Source organism: Pieris rapae, chromosome 20 (assembly GCF_905147795.1).
Source record: "Pieris rapae chromosome 20, ilPieRapa1.1, whole genome shotgun sequence".
NCBI lineage: Eukaryota > Metazoa > Arthropoda > Insecta > Lepidoptera > Pieridae > Pieris > Pieris rapae.
Genome location: NC_059528.1, coordinates 1,693,822 through 1,713,504, shown reverse-complemented (window position 1 = coordinate 1,713,504; position 19,683 = coordinate 1,693,822). Strand labels below are relative to the sequence as shown.

Sequence of the window (19,683 nt, the reverse complement as noted above, 5' to 3'; positions counted from 1 at the left end):
GAGTGTCTATGGGCGCCGGTATCACTTAACATCAGGTGAGCCTCCTGCCCGTTTGCCCCCTGTTCTATAAAGAAATTACTCGAATCGACACTCTCGTACTAAGTGCATATTTCAAGAAGTCGTCTACAGAGTTACCGACTCAATTAGATGACGTACGTAATATGGTCGCAGTGTTAGTTCCTGCTTTAGAACTCTCTAATGTCCTTTGATTATTTACCTGATATTCAATAGCATTAACTCACATTAAAATGGTTTTTCTCCGATTTATGTTATGATTTATTTCTTTGTTATAATTAGCATTTATTTGAATACTTTTCAACTAAGTAGTAGTTAGTTAGTTGAGGGTGTGCAATTATTTAATCAATTACCATCTCAAATTCGGAATATTAGAGTGTTTGACAAATTCAAAAAGGCAGTAAAAATGCATATTAGAATGAACACAGTTGACTAAAATTAAGGCGGCTTATGGTGACGTGTATCTCGCTCGTATATATATATATATACATGTATATTAATATTAAGTTTCTAAATAAAATATTTTTTTTGTAATGAGAAATTTATTTATTTATTGGGAAACCAAACAGATACATCCTTATAATAAAAACAAAGTCAAAAATAAAACACAATACAAACACATTGGATGCATCCACAACAGGTTACACTTATACAATCAAGTTATTTAAACATTAGTTAGTTTTGTCTTCATGTGAAATATGTTCATTTTTCATTTTAAATTTCTTTAAATAACGTACATGTAATAAAAACCCTATTTTTTATTTAATCGCTATGTTTCTTAATAATCCGATTTAATGGCTAAGATATGTCACCGTAAAACCGTAAATACCGTTAGGTTGTAATCTATCTCACGAGATTGTGAACTGTCGAAAGATTGTGAACCTGAACATACTGCTTAGAATTTAACCTATTATTTTTCGGGAGACTGTAATCTGGTAAGATAATCACTTATATGATATGATCTGAAGATGTGAAGGGTACAATGGGTGCGTGTGTGTTACAAAACAAAATTATCTTTCAACCTCATTCTGTCTCGTTCTAGAAACAAATAGTAAGATAATAGTTGTATGGTAGGTTGAAGTAAAAAGTTCCACCTCATAAGAAATCATGTTCATCGCTTCAACTCTCTCAAAAGTGTCATTGCGGATTGGCTTTCTGCATTGAATATGGCGATATGGAAATTTTGCTAAATCATATAGAATAAGTAAATATTAAATTGTAGTAAATTTATATTAATTTGTCTTGACATAAATTAATTTAATTTTTTTATTTATTTTTATTAGTATAATTATTGCTATGCATTACAATATATGCAACTGTAAGGTCATAAGCGCCTAATCCTTTAAGTATAGATAAAACTGAAATGATTGGGAAATATTTTTGATTTAAAAATTCACTGCACCCCCGAATCATACATATAACTTGAATGTATACTTTACGTATATATTTTATTTATAATTGACGGTTTAATTCCTATTATAAATTCATTATCTTGTTGCGTTGTTATTATTAATATTAACTAAATATAGTTACAACATTTTTTCTAATAACATTATGTTTTTATCTTTCAGGTAATTAAAACCAATCGAGAAAAGATGGGCACATCAAATAGGTATAAGTAAAAAACTGACAGTTTTACACGCAAATAAACTAGAATTCAGAATTCATATGTGGGTCACATTCACCTGAAAAATTATTAAATACAGGTATGATTCTGGAGATATCTTTTCTCTTTTAATTAAAAATTTTTCCTTCCATTTATTTGTATGTTTAGTTTCTCTTTGAACCGGACGAAAATAATGAGTTTGTCCATTTCAAGAACAGGTATGTTTTAAGTGTGCAATGCAAGTTTTTTATAACTGCGACGAAAATATAATTTTAGTTGAAGATTTTTTAACAGGGATAGTATTACAAAATTTGGTCGCGCTATATTCTAAATTCTCACGAAATGAAGCCATCCGATGCTGGGGAATGGCGAGCTCCTGAGTAAAACTCCTAACTTTTTTCTTGTTGACATTACTACGCCAGAGAAGCTTTTTGTAAAAATATTGGTTGTTTAGTATATACAACATAGAATATCAAACAAGCCATATACAATTTATTCTTCTCTATACGATGCATGCCTTTTTTATAAAGGGGCAAACGAGCCTACGGGACGCCCAAAAAGGGCAGTCTGCCCATGGAAATCCATTTTTTGTGGGTTGCCGGCCGCGTGCGTTGCCGGGTTGAGGGAAGAGTACACTCTAACTTGGAATAATTGGAGGTCGTATGTCTCTCATGGACAAACGGAAGACGATTCCACAGTTAGCGAGTTCGCATAAGAATTTGTCTTGTGAAACGGACTGTGGGACTGTTGTTTTGCTTTGAATTCTTAAACCAATAGAAAAATACTTTCTTCCTAAGTATGTTGATGACATATTTGATTGTAAGCTGCGTAGCTATTTGAAATTTCTTCGTAAATAATGGCGTTGGATGTTTATACCAATTTGTTGGCAACGTTATTGATTTTTAAATGATATCGCTATCGTGTCTTTGTGATACTGAAGTGCAAAGCCAAGGCCAACGACCGGGATTATCTTAATTACATACTTGTCAACTTAAAAATAGCCAATTCTTCACTTATAAGGATTTCAAATTAATTTAATTATATTCTAGACATTTGGAGTAGGAGCTTCTTTGTCTTTAAAATATTTATTTAAATACATAAATACTTAGGCTTAGTTTTTAGTTTATTTAATTATTTTTTGTGTATTATTTTAGATAAGGGTTAGTTATTTTATAATGCTTGTTTTTAAGATTTGTATATTATGCACTTCTTGCACTTCACCCATGATATTTATTTTTTAGTTTTTTTCCTTACTATGGTTTCCTGGAAGAGATCGTTTGTTCGAGATATGGCCGCCCATTGCATCTCTTTATTTTTGATGTTATTTGTTTATCTTTAAATGTGTGTGTGACGTTTCAATAAATAAAATATCTGTCACTTTAGTTTAATTATAATTCAACGATTAAATAAATACATTTTATTTACAGAGTAAGGTAAAGCAGAGGTTTTGCGTTTAGTATGGCTTCCCTATGCCAATACTAATATGTTTTTGTCAATTTTTAAAATCAACAAATTAAATAAATACTTCAATTACGACTTGGGATAATTTAAGAATAAGTTAAAATTATTAATGTCTTTTTTATTATAGCTACTCGTTTATTTGTCGTTCTCGTAATTTATAAATTTTGTGCTGTCATGTTTTATTTTGCTTTGTGTTATGTTTCTTATCAGTGAAACTTTTTGTGGATATGTCTAATGTCTTTATTTTATGTTTTACTATTTTTTACTGTGTATATGATGTAGATGTATATGTTTAGTCTCTTAATAATAAATGAATTAATCGTTTGTAACCATCTCATCGACCTGACGACAAATTCTGTTATATTACAAATAATACAGTAAAATAAAAAAATATTTGCATTTAAAAACGTGATATTATTTTCACATATCAGCCTCTCAAATGCCTTTGCATTCGCGATCTGCGATAAACTTAAAAATGTACATAATAATCGTTATTATTTCGAAATAGAAAACAAATATTAATTTCAATTATAATTAAATGAATCAAGGACTCGCGTCCTATATCTCAAAATACTCTCGAAGCGAACTCAAAACTGTGTCACGCACTCATTTCAATAATGTAGGCTTTGTCACAATTCTCGTTACGATAGTGATTTACTCAACACGTCGCGTTACATTGCAAATGTAAAATCTCGGTATTTTCATTCAAATAAGGAACGAGCCAGAATCAAACTAGGGACATTCCTTTTTTAAATAGCGTGTTGTGATTGGCTGTCTTTCTTTTTCGATGTCAGGGTCAGTGGTGGAAAAGCTCGCGTGCTGCAAAGGAAAAGGTTTCTCAAGACAACGTTTTCTCGCTTATAAGATAATTAAATATAATAATTATAAACGCTGTAAAAGAAAAGTGTTAACTGTGTATTGTTTGCAATTACCATATCTATGTGCATGTTTATCACGCAAGAAAGTTTTGTACAAATTCACGTTTTTCAAATACTTACCAGCTGAAAGATTAGTACAAATGCTTATCTTGAAAATTAAGCAAGTGTATAAGTAAAAGGATTATCTACAACTAAATTATAATTATAAAAGTATTAAATTATATTATCTGTTTAATATATGAACCCATATGCAAAATATAATTTTTGTAGGATTCTTAGGTGAGGTTTCGATATTATACTTTTTTGGCGAGTTAGCTAAAAATGATAAGAGTACATTTTTACGATGTCACACAATCGCACAAAACCGACAGTCTGAAGTTAGCTATAGTTAACATTTTAAGTTTGTCTATTGTTAGTGTCGTTTTTTCTACAAACGTAGAATAAGGTGAAAGATAATATTTTTAAGAAAAAAAATATCTTGTTACGCCAAAGAAGTATAATTTCTAACGCGTTTTTTTTTATTCCTGTAGAATTAATAGTTTTGTCATTAATTTTCATAACTGGTGCACATTGAAGTGATAAAATAAAACATTTCCATTATTATCTTTACTCTATGTGTACCTAATGTATTTGAGTGTTAGTTTTTAAAGTTATACTTCTTTAGGCGCGTTATGAAAAATTGATGAGAGTGAAATTTTACGATGCGCGCGCACCATGACAGAAATTAACAGAATGAAGTTAGGTCTAGGTGGCATAATAGTATTTACTACTAAAACCTTTTTGATTAATTTTATTATTTATTAACTTAATCACTACTGCATTTTATTTATTTTTTATCGATACGCCAAATAAGTATAACTTCTAACGCATGTACATAAGTCCACACACTCTATTTTTTATGTACGTTGGTCAAAAAGAACACCCAAAGTTAGCGAGCCATACATCGTCTTTACTTTTATCGTATCCTAAAATCATCTTAGCAAGGTGTTTGCTCAAACGAGCTGTGACCACATTATCAAATGAACACATTATATGACATAAATTGGAGCGGAGACAGGTTAATGTATATCTTGATAAATGTCCCGTCAACTCAGTAAAATACTTCGCAATCCTGACAGATTAAGTATCTCATAACCATAGTGAGAACACGTTAGAGCAATATGTAATATATTTTATTTAAGAAATCACATCGTTTCTAGGTAGGCCTCACTACACACTATTTATTTATTTATTTTAAAAGCACACCAACGAAATACATACTAACACTTTCAGAGAACACACGATATAAAAAAATATATTCAAGTGCATCAATGACAAGTGTGCACAACATAATAAAGAAAATATATAACTAATACATGAAAAATTAAGACAAGAACAGTGTCATTAAATCGATCTACTTTGCATGTAGTGGTAACCTGTGAATGTTTTTCTACTATATTATTACTTCCAAGCACACAAACGTATTTGAAATGTATTGTAATTAATGTAGTTTTTATGTTTATGTTTATAAAAACATATTTTTAAACACAATTATAACCTGCGCTTCTATGTAAATGTGAATTTCTTTATCATAAATTTACATTACTGATTAGTAAAGTAATTATTATATTCTTACTAATAACAAGAAGATCTCTAAAATTTATTTCAGCAGAAATTACAAATATGAACTTTAGTTAAAAAAGAAATTAATAATACATAAATGAATTGATATAAATATATAGTACCTACTCATAGACTCTTGTTAATTATTCCTTATGTTGGCAACCCCGAACTCGTCCGTCAAACGGTTGTGTCATATCAAAACGAAATCATTAAAAAAATGTCGATAATAATTGAAGAATCCGAGGAAATACCATGCTACAGTTGCGTGCAAATGCGTAAAATATTTCTACTGGTGGCCGTATCATCTTTGCTACCAATGATTTTGTTTATGGCTTTGCTGCTACTACTATCAGCGAGAAAACCACAATTAGAAGACTCTACAAGTACCATTGTAGAATTTGTGTTTGGGTTGTTGTATTTACATCTTTTTGTAGCGACATTCATGATGCTGGGGAGTTATCTGAAGAGGCGTAGCCCAGTGAGATACCAATGCTTTTACCTTCTCTTTCACGCTGTGTGTATGCTGCTATTCTTTATATCCTCTTTATTATTGACTATTATCAATCAGTCATATGCTCTTGCTATATGTTTGGTAGTTCTATGTGCTGTATATGTGTGTTTCTTATGTTATTTTCTGAAAATTAATAACATTGCTTTGTTTGCAATCAGTAGAGCATTTTAATATTAAATTCGTTATTGTGAAGTAAGTAAACCGAAATGTAAATATGGGTTTTATTTATCCTGAAACGCTTTTCTAGAATTACTCGTTTGAAGCAATAATTTTGTAACAATATTCCTAATGTCCGCTATAAATTTCATTATGCTTGAGACACAATCTAATAAATTGCTCGGATATTTGACATTTCTAGCAGTGTTGGCATAGTGGCTTCAGCGTGCGACTGTCATACCTGAGGTCGTAGGTTCGATCCCCGGCTGTGCACCAATGGAGTTTCTTTCTATGTGCACATTTAACATTTGCTCAAACGGTGAAGGAAAACATCGAGAGGAAACCGACATGTCTTAGACACAAAAAGTTGACGACGTGTGTCAGGCACTGGAGGCTGATCACCTTCTTGCCTATATTAGATTTTAAAAAATGATCATGAAACAGATTAAGAAATCTAAGGCCAAGACCTAAAGAGGTTGTAGCACCACTGGTTTATTTTATTTGCCATTTCATCTGTGGTCATAGATCAGACAATGATAAGTACATTATTGCTCAGTAACTTATTCATATATCAATGGTTTCATATTTAAAGATTTCTTAATAATTTAATTGCTTTTTCTGTAAACTAATGATAATTTATTTATCATATTCTGACCTGTGGCCACAGTCACATTATGTCACATAATCTATACAAATGTTTATATTTATTAAGTCTTAAGAAATTCAAATTAAACATTCATTATTTTTAAAACCCGCCAAAACGCTTCCCAATACACGGTAAAGTCAGTTATTACACTAAGTTTTTACGTGTTAATCATAAATCATAAATTATACGAACACATAGATTTCGATCAAAGTCAGTCTCCGACGCAATTAAACTCCAAGACTGAATTAGAAATACATTTATTATCATGACACGTCAGCTCCTATGCCACTAATCTGTTAGCGTTGTTTTGTGACTGATGTATGAATATCATTCATCATGAATTAATGATTATTATCAATTCAACACTTGTATAGACCTCATCCTAGTCCTATTTTAAAATCGTAATTTCGGTTCAAGTTCCGTTCGAGCATTTTATATATACATACAGTTTTAAGGTCATCAAAAATATCATTTAGGTTTATTTTTAAGTTTTACTCGTCATTAAATCCAACTCCAATAACTGAAATCTAAAAGTGATAAAACAATTGAAATTACTATGTAAATATTTTAATTAAATTTTCATCGTAATAAAGTTTGGGACCAATTTCGTAGGTGAGCGAAGGCAGGTCTAATCGTCTTACTGCAAAACTTTCCGAATACCTGTAACGCAAAGTTCTTCAATTATATTTGCATTCTTTGGAGAAATCGTGAAGAACTTTAGAAGATTATTTATGAACTTTGTAACACAGCAAACGCGTATGCTGACTGGTGTGTGATACTTGATACGCTATCAGCGATGGATAAAATATTAAATTTGACACAACATTACTTGATTCTCCATAAGAGGTAGAAGAAGAATGCCCATGCGCAAATGCACAGTTTTATATTATATTTCGTACTCCGACTCCACCATCCATCTTCGGATGTTAATTAGTAAATACGTCAATTCCTAATGAATTATTAAATTTATTAAAATAGTGAGATATTGATTAAGATGTTTATATATCATTATTTTGATAAATATATTTTGGTTCTATCAAGAGTCTAATTTGTGAAATGCACTGTACACTTATAAAATATCGAATTATTTTGTATTTACGAACATAATACACATGAAATCTGTCGTATCTACCTATAAATAGCTTATCTTTTAATCTGCTTTGACGTATTCTTTATACCGAGGAAAAATGGGACAATAATTTTTAATTGTATTAAATTCCCGTGACACGAGCCAACCGACCGTTATAACAAGTATACCTTGTTAAAGCAATTATTGCGAGCGAAAATTTACGCGGTACTCTACGTACGCGTATAACTGAGTTTTTACTCGTAACAGCTAGTATTTTTGACGTTTGCAACTTTCCTTACAGGCTTATTACAAATAAACTACCTATAATACCATTCAGTAACACCTATGATAGACCATACTAGTACTACTTTTAGTAGACTTCTCAATGTCGTGATGAAATGACGCAAATCTACTTGAATAATAATGATGTATCGTCCTTTACCAAATCTTATAGATTATCAATTTGATTACAAAATTAATCGAATAGAAACATTAAGTTACTTTTAAATAGATTTAACCAGTAACAATAGTTCTTTGAGTGAATACGCTGTAATTTTAGAAATTATGGCCTCCGTTATTACTTTGTCAAATATGATAAATCATTATACCAATGCATTACAATGTGTAAGATATTGGAACCCTTTTTAGCAAAAAACGCCTGTTCTCAGCTCTTCCATAACATTTTTTTTAACTGGTAACATTATTTCCCATTTTTCTTTAAAAAGGATTACGTGACGCGTAAGACGCATGAGTAAATGAGTGAGTGTATGGGTGCAAGTGACCAAATGAGCGAGTGTAGTATTTGTAATAAACAATACGTATATAACAGGTATTGTGATACTTGTACGCTGTTACTGTTCACATATACTCCTGTGACTGTTGCAAGGTGAAAAATTCGATGCATGAATATTCATTATCATTGATTTTCATCGGCATGTAAAAGTGATTACACTGTAGCAGCGACGCCGGATTACGCTTGTCTCGTATGGGTATTACAATAACTAGATATATACTGTTAACAAAACCAAATATTAATGATTTTATTTTGCTTTTGAAGCGTTTAATGGTGTCCCTGAAACATGTACCCTCTTCCTTTGGGATATTAAGGACAGCAGTAAGAGTCTGAAGAGCTGGGCATATCCACGTCGTGAGTGTGATCGTCGTTACCCAAACCACTGCATCTCCTAGTCTCACCAATGGATTTTTCTATCGTTATTTATCTCTCTTTTTATCTTGAAGTATTAGTACAATCAATATATATGTATGTAATATTTAATCTTTATAAATATGATAAAACTGTAATAATTTAATATTAAAATACGAATGTCAAGATTAAGGTTAGATATGTACACCACATGTATACGATTTTCGAAGTTGATAGATATATTTTGTTCATTTATATGAACATTGACATCCTGTGTCAGCCAGCATTTTTAAACCCAATCAAGTAGAGAGAGATTAAGCAAACGCGAGATGTGTGTGTGTCGTTGGTGTGCCGATGCTCTGTATTTCTCAAACTCTCAGAAATTACGTGTCAAGTCAGCTAATATCACTTTTAGCTATGTATTGGCATAGATGGCGCAATTAGCATAAGAAATACATTTTTTTTATAACATACTCACTCTGCGACCCAAAAAGTGTCTTGGTCTCCGAATTATCCTGACCCACTTCCCGCAAATGGACCTGGACGCCTTAAATGGGCTACCAACTCTTCTACTTCAGATTTTTCGGACTCTCCATGATCGTCCTCTCTCCTAGTCGGTCCCAGGATTTAACGGAATATTTTGCGTAAAATAACTCAAACTGACTTTCCATAAAATACTGTTATCTATTGACAATGAATATTATCGCATTTCACCGTCTTAATTATAATTCCTTAGTTCCAGTTTCCAATCCAGTTATTAAGTTAAATTACGATGATATATGCTTAGCTTAGGTAACTTTTAACATTGTTATTAGAACCTCGGACTTTGGTGGCATCGAATAATGCCAAAATTAACTGTTTGTAAAATTGTTGGTTTCATTATTGTGAATGAACCCCTGCCGGCTAAAATGTTGAGGAAAAGCTGGGTATCCATTACTTAAGGGGTGGAGAATTGTCACACTCAATCATGTATAACATGTCAATCTCCTTGTTTTGTTTCTTTTATAAAAGTATACACACGAATGTGTAAAATGTAGTTCCAGAGATAGGCACTCCATCATCTCTATGGCGATTATGAGGCACTGGTTGTATAAGCATGACTGCTTAAGATATCTTTATATCTCTATATAGATAGGTTCTCGTTCTGTGCAGATAATATCCTATATAACCAAACATAGTATGAAGATAGCAAATAGGTTTAAACAATTATGACATGCCCTACATTCAGGCAGACGACCGCAAGCGATAGTATTACTTACATAGTAGCTCACATATCTAATCCGTTAAGCTGGTTACGCGTTAACTGAATTAATGGAATAACTAAATGGAATTTTTAGGTAAATAATTTAATTTAGCAAATACAATAAACTTGGCCGATGTTCGATTCATATGGAAAGAGTGTAATTGATAGGAATTCGGCAGATATATAAAAAATATTGGAATATTAACATGCTATTATTAATTATGTTTTTCATGTGGTCTGCAAGATCCTGGTGATAGTGTAAGGTACTTTGTAGCTGGGTACTAAATCATATTTGATTAAATATTGTCTTTTTATAACATAACTTTTACACATTTAAAGAAAAACACTTTTTTAACGGATTGACGTCTTGTCTATGCTTGAAAACGACATGCATTTTCGAGGATTATACGAGAACTAAAACTTAAGAAATGTCAAGGGACACCAGGTCGATCGAAATTCCTTTATATTTTATTGATATCATAACAGTATCATAGATTTTATCGACACCAATACTATATTTCATCGTCTATTAAAGTACACTCCATTATATGATCACTCCATGTATTTGTATACAATTATATTCACACTCTTTACACATACGTAATGATAATACAAATAAATAAAAATCTACGTTTACTGCAGAAGACGTTAGCGTGTATTTTTTCTAGATATCCCTTTCTCACTCTCTCTCAGTCGGTTTCAATCGCTCTCTCCCTTCAACAAAAACGCTGCACAATTTCGTGACGTTTCATTCGTAAAAACATTACCCTTCATGCGCCTATTGAACTTTCAATTCAAAAAGCTACTTTCCATACGCCGAACAGTTTTTAAAAATGCATGGCAAAGTAATCAGTATCCAATATCTAATTACTACATTCAAAATTCAAATTCATTCTAGGAATCAAACGAATACGAAACAACTCCAAACTTCTAACAAGCCCGTGCGATCAAAACACGATATTGCCTCGAAACTTGACCTATATCGTGTGAATATAACTGTTTTCGAAGCTATTGAAGCTATTGAATTGCCCGGTCAAAGTCAAAGGCTGTTTTGTTTCCGAAATCTCGTTACATAACTGAATCCGGATACGTGGTTTTCTAGCAAACCGTAGTACCGCGGAAAACCCAATACTTTCATTCGATTTACAACGATTTTTCACTATTCAAACCGAGTTTTTCATTGCTGATACGTACATCTGTAGATTCCTTCATATGTTTTGGTAGGTGTCGGGCTCTTTTTACAAGGTAAAACTAAAATTTACTTCAAGGCAGAAATTTAGTTTTTTTAGAACCCAGAACACTCCACACACACACACACTCCTTGTAAGCTAATCATGCCGTAGAAGATTTATATAAATACTGAAATCCTAATCTAATTTTATTTAGAATTTAATATTATTACTACTCTCTACATTTATCTAAATCACATTTGCACATCCGTTATCAATTTAGAAACCTTTTGAAATTACGCAAAAATGCGGGTAGATTTTTTTACCACTACCTAAAAGTACCCTCTTTAATATAAAATTTTATACAAAGGAATCTTTGTTTGTTAAAAACCTTTTCTATAGTGATGCAATTGAGGCCAATATCAGTGATGATGAAACCCTGAGGATACCACTTGATTGCAATTGGAAACTTAATTCGCGCTACAATCCCGCATTGGTCAACGAATGTAATTGTGGTAATCCTAATGGGCTTCCGTTGTTGAACGCAGCTCAATTGTTTGTGATCTCGATTATATCTCGTATTTATGGTTGAATAAAAAGACTATTGTTCAAAGGTACAAGATAAAAAGATAGTCTAAATGAAGGTATGTTATGACTATTTCCAAAGTTAGTCACAAGTACGGATACTCAGGTTCGTGTTGGAATTATTTCAAGGGCAAGTGGAATGTGGGCTTTTGAAAGCCTTAAGGAAAATATACTGCGGCAATAGCTCGCTTATAAAGGTCCAATCACCTCAGTATATAGGAAGATATATGGCATAATATTATTGACTTCAACAACAACAATAACAAAATATCTTCATTCGTATAGGTAAACAAGTACACTTATGAACGTCAAAAAAAATTAAATTACTTAATTGTAAATTTACATTTACTACCAGTTCGCAAGTCAAGGGCATAGAGCGGGCGATAAGAACTGGCAAGAAACTTTCCGCCACTCTTTTCAATCGCCAAGTTTTTAATACAACTTGTTTGAACTGGAGCAAATCAATCCCAAGGATTTGGATCATTTAAGTATTCGTCACATTTGTAAAAAGGTTTATTAATTAATTTTCTTTTAACGAGGGCTTTGAATTTATTTAGTGATAATTCTCTAATTTTCTAATTTTCTTCTGTTTCCAAAACCATTCTCAAATTAAAGTTTTATTTATTCTACATATTATATAAACGTAATTTATATTTTAATAAATATTTTTACCTTACATACTTATAGAAAATAGACCGTACTGATACCCAGTAACAGTAAGATTGTCAAGATTAACTTGCTGCAAAAGTCAAATTTATACAATGTTCGTATAACGCTGCCTCAGAATTCGTATTATCAGGATAATCAAGATTTAATTGTCTCGACAAAGAAAGAACTATGGGAATTAAGGTCACTCAGTCAGAGTGTTCGGTCAGAGATTAGTCCCTTCTTATCGCATTAAAGATATATTTGTACATTTTCTTTTACCGTTTCTGCAAGAAAAAGAATTTTCTAGATAATTTTTATCCTAATCTGATTTTGATTTTGCTTTCTGGTTTTAATTTGCCAATGTCCCTGCTAATAGCCAAAAAAACAGTTATCTGAAAGTGTGGCTAATCAATGGACTGCCCAGTGTGCGCTTTTGACAAGACTGCCATGTTTATATTACTACAATTATAAATTAATTAATTAGATATTAGATAACAGATAGAAGACTTAGACGGACATACAATCAATGCATAAAATGTATTCCATTAATTCTGAATAAAAATAATAATTTACCAAAATTACTTATAATAACAAATATTATAAGTAATTTTAATAATAAATATTTATATATTTATTTATATAAATTTTAAGTATTGTAGTATTGTTTGATGATTTGCTATTTTTAAAAGAGTACCGAAAGTTTTTTTACGCCGGCTTTTTCTCTCGGCCTACACCCTCTGTCTTCTTTGCCGATGAGTAGGGATGCCTACAGGTTAAACTTTAATGACGTGAAATAAGTGATACCTTGATGATCTTATGTTCCAAAATAAATGTATTTTATTTTTATTCTCCAATGTTATTATAATAATTTATTGAAACATCACTATTTACAAAATATATACTATAAAGGCGGTGAATATATACTATAAACCGGTGAAAACCGGTTAAAAACAGTATTTTTTTCTGCTTACACATCTCCACAAACATATATATCTTGACTATGTTTATCAGACCACCGTGAAAGAGACAGAGCTCTCCTCCCTTTCCCTTTTGGGCCTTACTCTATTACTCTACTTCATATACCGATGCTCATGCGAATGGTGTGGCCCCCATTTCCACTCAGGTTCTAAAAAAAACTTTGACTTTTCTTTTAAGTCATGCAGGTTTACCTCATGATTTTTCCTTCACTGTACGAGTGAGTATTAATACTCACATAGAAAGTTTTTGTTGCACTGCCGGAATTCGAACTTATGACCTCAGCGAAGATAGTCGCAAGTTGAAGGCAAATCGATTGCATTGGGATACTATATAAATTTTTGTTACCTTTAATAGTCTGTACACATTGAATACAATTTCGGAGGCAACAGTAGGTGAACAGAGTGTTACAGCTAATAGTTAATTTATGAAATCAACACATAATATTATGTGAACTAATCCGTTCACAAATTGCAATTTTGATTAAATCTATGATTTGATGATTTGTGTTGCGGAATTATTACACGAGTGAATTAAGTTCCTCATTAAAATTACAAAGGTTTTGTTGATATTATTTAATACAGACGCCCTTTGTGATAGATATCTTTGTTTTAAAATTTATGAAAAATACTAGACATAATCATGTATTATTATCGCTTGTTGATAAGATTTTTACTCAGTAGGTTTCCATTCCATTATCTTATTATTAAGTATCCATGGGTTTATAAAAAACTGATCTATTTCTTTTACCGAGTCTTATCTTTGATATGGTAAAATTGTGATTTCTGTAATTTTCGTACTCTTTCTGTCATATTGTAAGTTGATATAAATAAGCTGTTTTTGCAAACTAAACGAAATTATTAAAATAGTTCTGAACTCAATCTTAATTTATTCATTAAGTTAAAGAAAGTTGAAAGAAGAAGTTAAACTATTCCTGCTAGTAATATGTATAATGTAAAGTATATGAACGTCAACAGAAAATATGTTAAATTTATTCTATTATTATTTATTCTATATTATTAAAAATAGATTTAACTACAATAAAATCAAAATTCGTCTATTCAGTCAGTATATGTAGTCTTAGGGCATGCTTATGAATGTCAAAAACGTTTACAAAATTCGCTAAAGAGAAAAACTACGCCTTTTTCTGAGAAGAACGGGAAACTCCGCAAGTTTTACCCTCCCTCTATATTAAAAAAATTAAAGTAATAATAATTCAATAAGTTGTTAGCAATGCTTGATTTTGTAAGATGAACTGGTATTGGCAAATCCATTAGACCATTAAAATTCCCCAAAATTGTGAAGGTGAATTTACATGGATGTAAATCGGATGGCAATCAAAAAGTTTTTGCATCGATTCCGGCAAGAACCTTCCTAATTCAAATATTTTTTGTGAGCGACGCTTAATCGAAGTTAAATTGTTGGGGATGGATTTCGATTACCCAGTTGCGCGAGAAACAATTTCGTTCAGTTAAATCTATTATTTAAACTATGCATATAACATACATATTGACAACCATTATTTTTTTTTATCACAAATGAGTAGGCTCATTTGACGTTGTGTAAAAGAAAAAACTTAATTAGCGATTAAAAAGAGTGGCGGAGAGTACATTGCCAGTTCATCTCTTCCGTTCAACGCCCTTTATTTGAGAACTGGCAGTAAATTTAAAATTAGAAACATTTAATGTTTTTTTTTGAGGTTCATAAGTGGACATCCTGTTACATACATGAAATGATTTTTTTTGTTGTTGTTGACGTAAAGTGATACAACTGGCACTCACATTGCCCGAAGGCAAATGCGTTAAATAATTTGATTTATTTTCTCGTCTAAATCAAACATATATATACAATATTTATCAGCGATTCTATACTTCCAGGGGGCGAACGGCCCCTGCACACGGCGCCCAAACAATTTACTATTGCTTTTTGCTTTGGATCGATTCCCTACGTTTTTCGAGTTAATTGCTCGAAGTCTCGCCGTCAATGCGACAGTTACGTGTGTGGGATACTAATAGTTAGGCATTTATTGCATCCGGGATATGGGAGAAATATTTCAAGTATTCGATAAAGGACGCGTATAGAAATTTCTATATCAGTCACTCAGTGGGAAAATAGTTCGGATATCTTCCAAACTATTATCGCAAAAAGTTTAATTAAATGTACTGTACATTATTTACTTACATGACAAAGTATTCTTTATATGAGATCTTGCATCAATAACTTCGGAGGCTTTGCAGGCTTTGTAGGGTCCAAGAATAGGGACCAATTTTCTATTTAGGTCTGTCGAACATCGTCTTATCTTTTCTTTACGACGTATCACAGTCCAATCCCTAATTTCGTTCAAATCCAGGCTAGCTTTTGTTTTAGCTTTTAAGGATAAGTAACGGGCAGGGCTCATCTGATGTTCATTGATGCCGCCCATGGATGTTCACAATACCAGAAGGTATTAAGGTATTAAGAAGGATGGTATAACTCCATGTTTGCGATTGCATCGCCAGCCCTTTATTATTTTGCATACATAATTAACAAAAAGGAACACAAAATAACAAGTAACACATACTATAAATGAATTAATAATAATATAAGCTAATATTATTTAAGTTATAATAAACATGTAGTATTGAAAAAATTCACTTAAATATAATTGATTATTTACATTCCCTCTTGTCTGTTTGCCTTTTTTTGGCAAAGGCCTCCATCAAGTGCCACCATAAATTTCTGACCTGGGCTGTTCGGGTCTATGTGCCCGGCTGGTCGCACATGTCTGGTGGATTTATATACAAAAATTTAAGAGCTAATCCAAGGGTTTAAGTCTCAATTAATATATATAAGTAGCTAATTACGATTTTTAAATGAATTTATTTACGTGGAAATTTTTAATATAAGTTATACTGAGCTCGTCTGATATCAGTTGGAACGTAATTCCGAATATTAAAATAATATAATATAAAAAATATAAAATTATGAATATTCTTCTAGGCTGAGAATACCTGTTTAAGTGAATTTCATGAAGTCACATAACTATTAATTTTTTACTTCATGCCTTCCAAAGAGATAAAGTATAATTAATGTTTTCTTAATTATTCTTTAAAAAAATTAACTTAAAACGATTGCTAGAACAGTAAAGTCAGCCTAACATACGATGCAAATCCCCGTTCAATATTTTCTTCATCTGCCGCTGACAAGTCATTCAACACGACATTCTCTTCAGTGGACTATAAATTCTCGCAGTCCGTAATAAAGCTGGTAGCAATTCAATTTTTGTGCAATAAATCCAGCCGAGTCGAGACAGTGTAACCGCGGCCGATGTATCGATTTTCATTCGATTCGGCTATTTTTATTTTAAACTATTATTTAAACGTCATTGACAGAATTAGCGATTTGAGTAATAATAAAGAAAATAAATACAGACGACTCTCGTTAATTCGAACCTATCTTTAATTCAAAGTTATCACGAGTCTCTTTATATTGTGAAATAAATTACATTTTTATACACTCGATAATCTGAACGAAAAAATAATTGCTACACGACGCGTTAATCCGAACTTATCGGCGGCCAACACTGGACAATTCAAATTTGCAGACAGAAATGTGCGGAAAGATTATAGGTAAGTACATTTTGCGACAAGTTGAAACTTGTATCAACGTAGGTAGGCCTTTGATTTTGTTATGATTGAAATGAGAATGATACATCAGAACCTTTGGCATATGTGTCAGTTAAGGAAGCAAGATCCTCATTCTAACTCTAACAAAGCTTCTGTTTACGAAACGAAAGTGATGAAAAAGCATTTCAGCCACTTTTTCTTTTCAAAAAGTTAAGAGATGTACCTTTAAACTTTTACATGTTATATAACAGTTCATTATTATTATTAAAGCTTTATTCATCCATACAACAATTGGTTAATTTACATTCCATTTAGTTAAGTTAGTATAACTTTTAAACAAAATTTGAGTTAGATTTATTTTTACAATATTAAAAGCCTCCTCCATATCCTCTTTGTCTTGAGCAACATAGTAGAATACCATTTCATAAATATTACTTTTATAATATTACTATTATATTCTTAATAAGTTTTTTTTAATATTTTTACAAATTTTGAACCATTAGATATTTCAAACACTCAATAATTCGTAATATTTTTAGTTTCTTGAGTTTCGAATAAACGAGTGTCGATTTTATATATATACATGTGAGTGATATAGCAGTTACTATAAAAATTTCAGTTTCTTGCTGGCCGCGATTACTGGAACCTTTAAATAATAAATGATATATTATTACGTATTTATGTCTGTTTTGAAATATGAAAGGTTATTCTGAGAATTAAACCTCTTAACGAGCAATTTTCATTTCGAAACAGCTTTGTGAAATTCGTGGAAAACGGAATACGTGTTTTAGTACTAAACTTCACACATTACCACCATCCCTTCCTGTAATTGTTTCTGACGTGTGTAAGATAAATGGTTTTGTGTATGACAGCTGCTTACAAGTACATACTCAAATTAAAAGCATTACCTTTGTTAATATAAAATATTAGATTGGGATAAAAACATGGGATACTTCGAAAATCAACTGTACATTAAATGATTCTAATTTTACATTTACGGCCAGTTCTCAAATCAAGGGCATATAACGGAAGAGAAAAACAATATGGCAATAAACTCTCCACCACTCTTTTTAATCGCCAAGTTTTTTTCTAGTAGCCAAATAGTAATTCCTATTAGTAGTTATATAAATACATCAAAGAATGAATACCACTTAGTTAAAAAAAGAGCTTATAGTTTTCCAAAAGGCCGGCGACGCATGTGTGAGGCTTTTGGCAGTGCGATTGCCAATGGGCGGCGATCACTTAACGTCAAATAAGCCTCTTGCCTATTTGACTCCGGTCTAAAAATGTATATTTGAACTAAATTTTAAGATTCTATTTCCTGTCAACTGATAAATATGTAAAATGCGTTAGAATATTTATTTTCCCGTTTGAAAAACTCGTGAAAATATATTCCCTCTACAAAACTAAATGGACCAGTGCGGGAAAACTATTTTATTCAAATTTTGTGCAGTTGAATGCTAGTTGACTTTTTTGTAGAAATTCATTTAGCAACAATTATAATTCTGTTCTGGAATATTCGTTATACAATTTATATATTAACTACTAAATCATTATGTTTATTAATAAATTGTTGTATTGTTACAGGTATGTACGGGTAATACTACCCATCATCGGGCAAGACAAATACGGCATAATTCAATTTCAAAGCCTTCATATCTAACTACAAGGGAATCTCCAAAGGAATACGACGTAATACGCTTTTATTAATTACTTAAAGAAAAAGACACGCTTTATCTTCATCGTTTAGCCTCAGCTGGTATCAGATTTCTTAATCTATTTCGTAAGCAATTTTTTAGGTAAGTCTTCTCGACACGCTGTGGATATCAGACGTACTGATTTTCCACTATGTTTTACTTTATCTTATAGTACCGTTTCTATTGCGTAGCATCGGTGGCGCTACAACCTCATTAGATCTTGGCCTCAGATTTCTGAAACAGTTTCATGATCATTTTTAAATTTAATAGGCCAAGGCCAATTATTATTTTTAAATGTAATAAGTAGGTGATCAGCCTCCAGTACCTGACACACGTCGCCGATTTTTTAGGTCTAAGACATGTCGGTTTCCTCACGATGTTTTCCTTTACCGTTTGAGCAAATGTTAAATACGCACATAGAAATTAAGTCCATTGGTACACAGCCCGGGATCGAACCTACGACCTCAGGTATGAGATTCGCACGCTGAAGCCACTAGGCCAACACTGTTCACTATGTTTAACTTTATCTTATAGTTAAAAATATTTGCGAATTGAACCTTAGTACAGTGTCAACGTTCTAGATTTGAAAATCGAATTTCAAATACTAAAATCAAATATCAGCGATGCAATCTTCCGATAAGGTGTGAGAGTCCTGGATCCCATACAACTGATT

General features: G+C 31.7%; 1 protein-coding gene across 2 annotated transcripts in view; it reads left to right on the top strand.

Moving 5' to 3' along the window:
• The window catches only part of LOC111000793 (syndecan), a 222,735-nt gene that overhangs the window by 133,055 nt on the left and 69,997 nt on the right, over window positions 1–19,683 (top strand). The window lies entirely within an intron of this gene.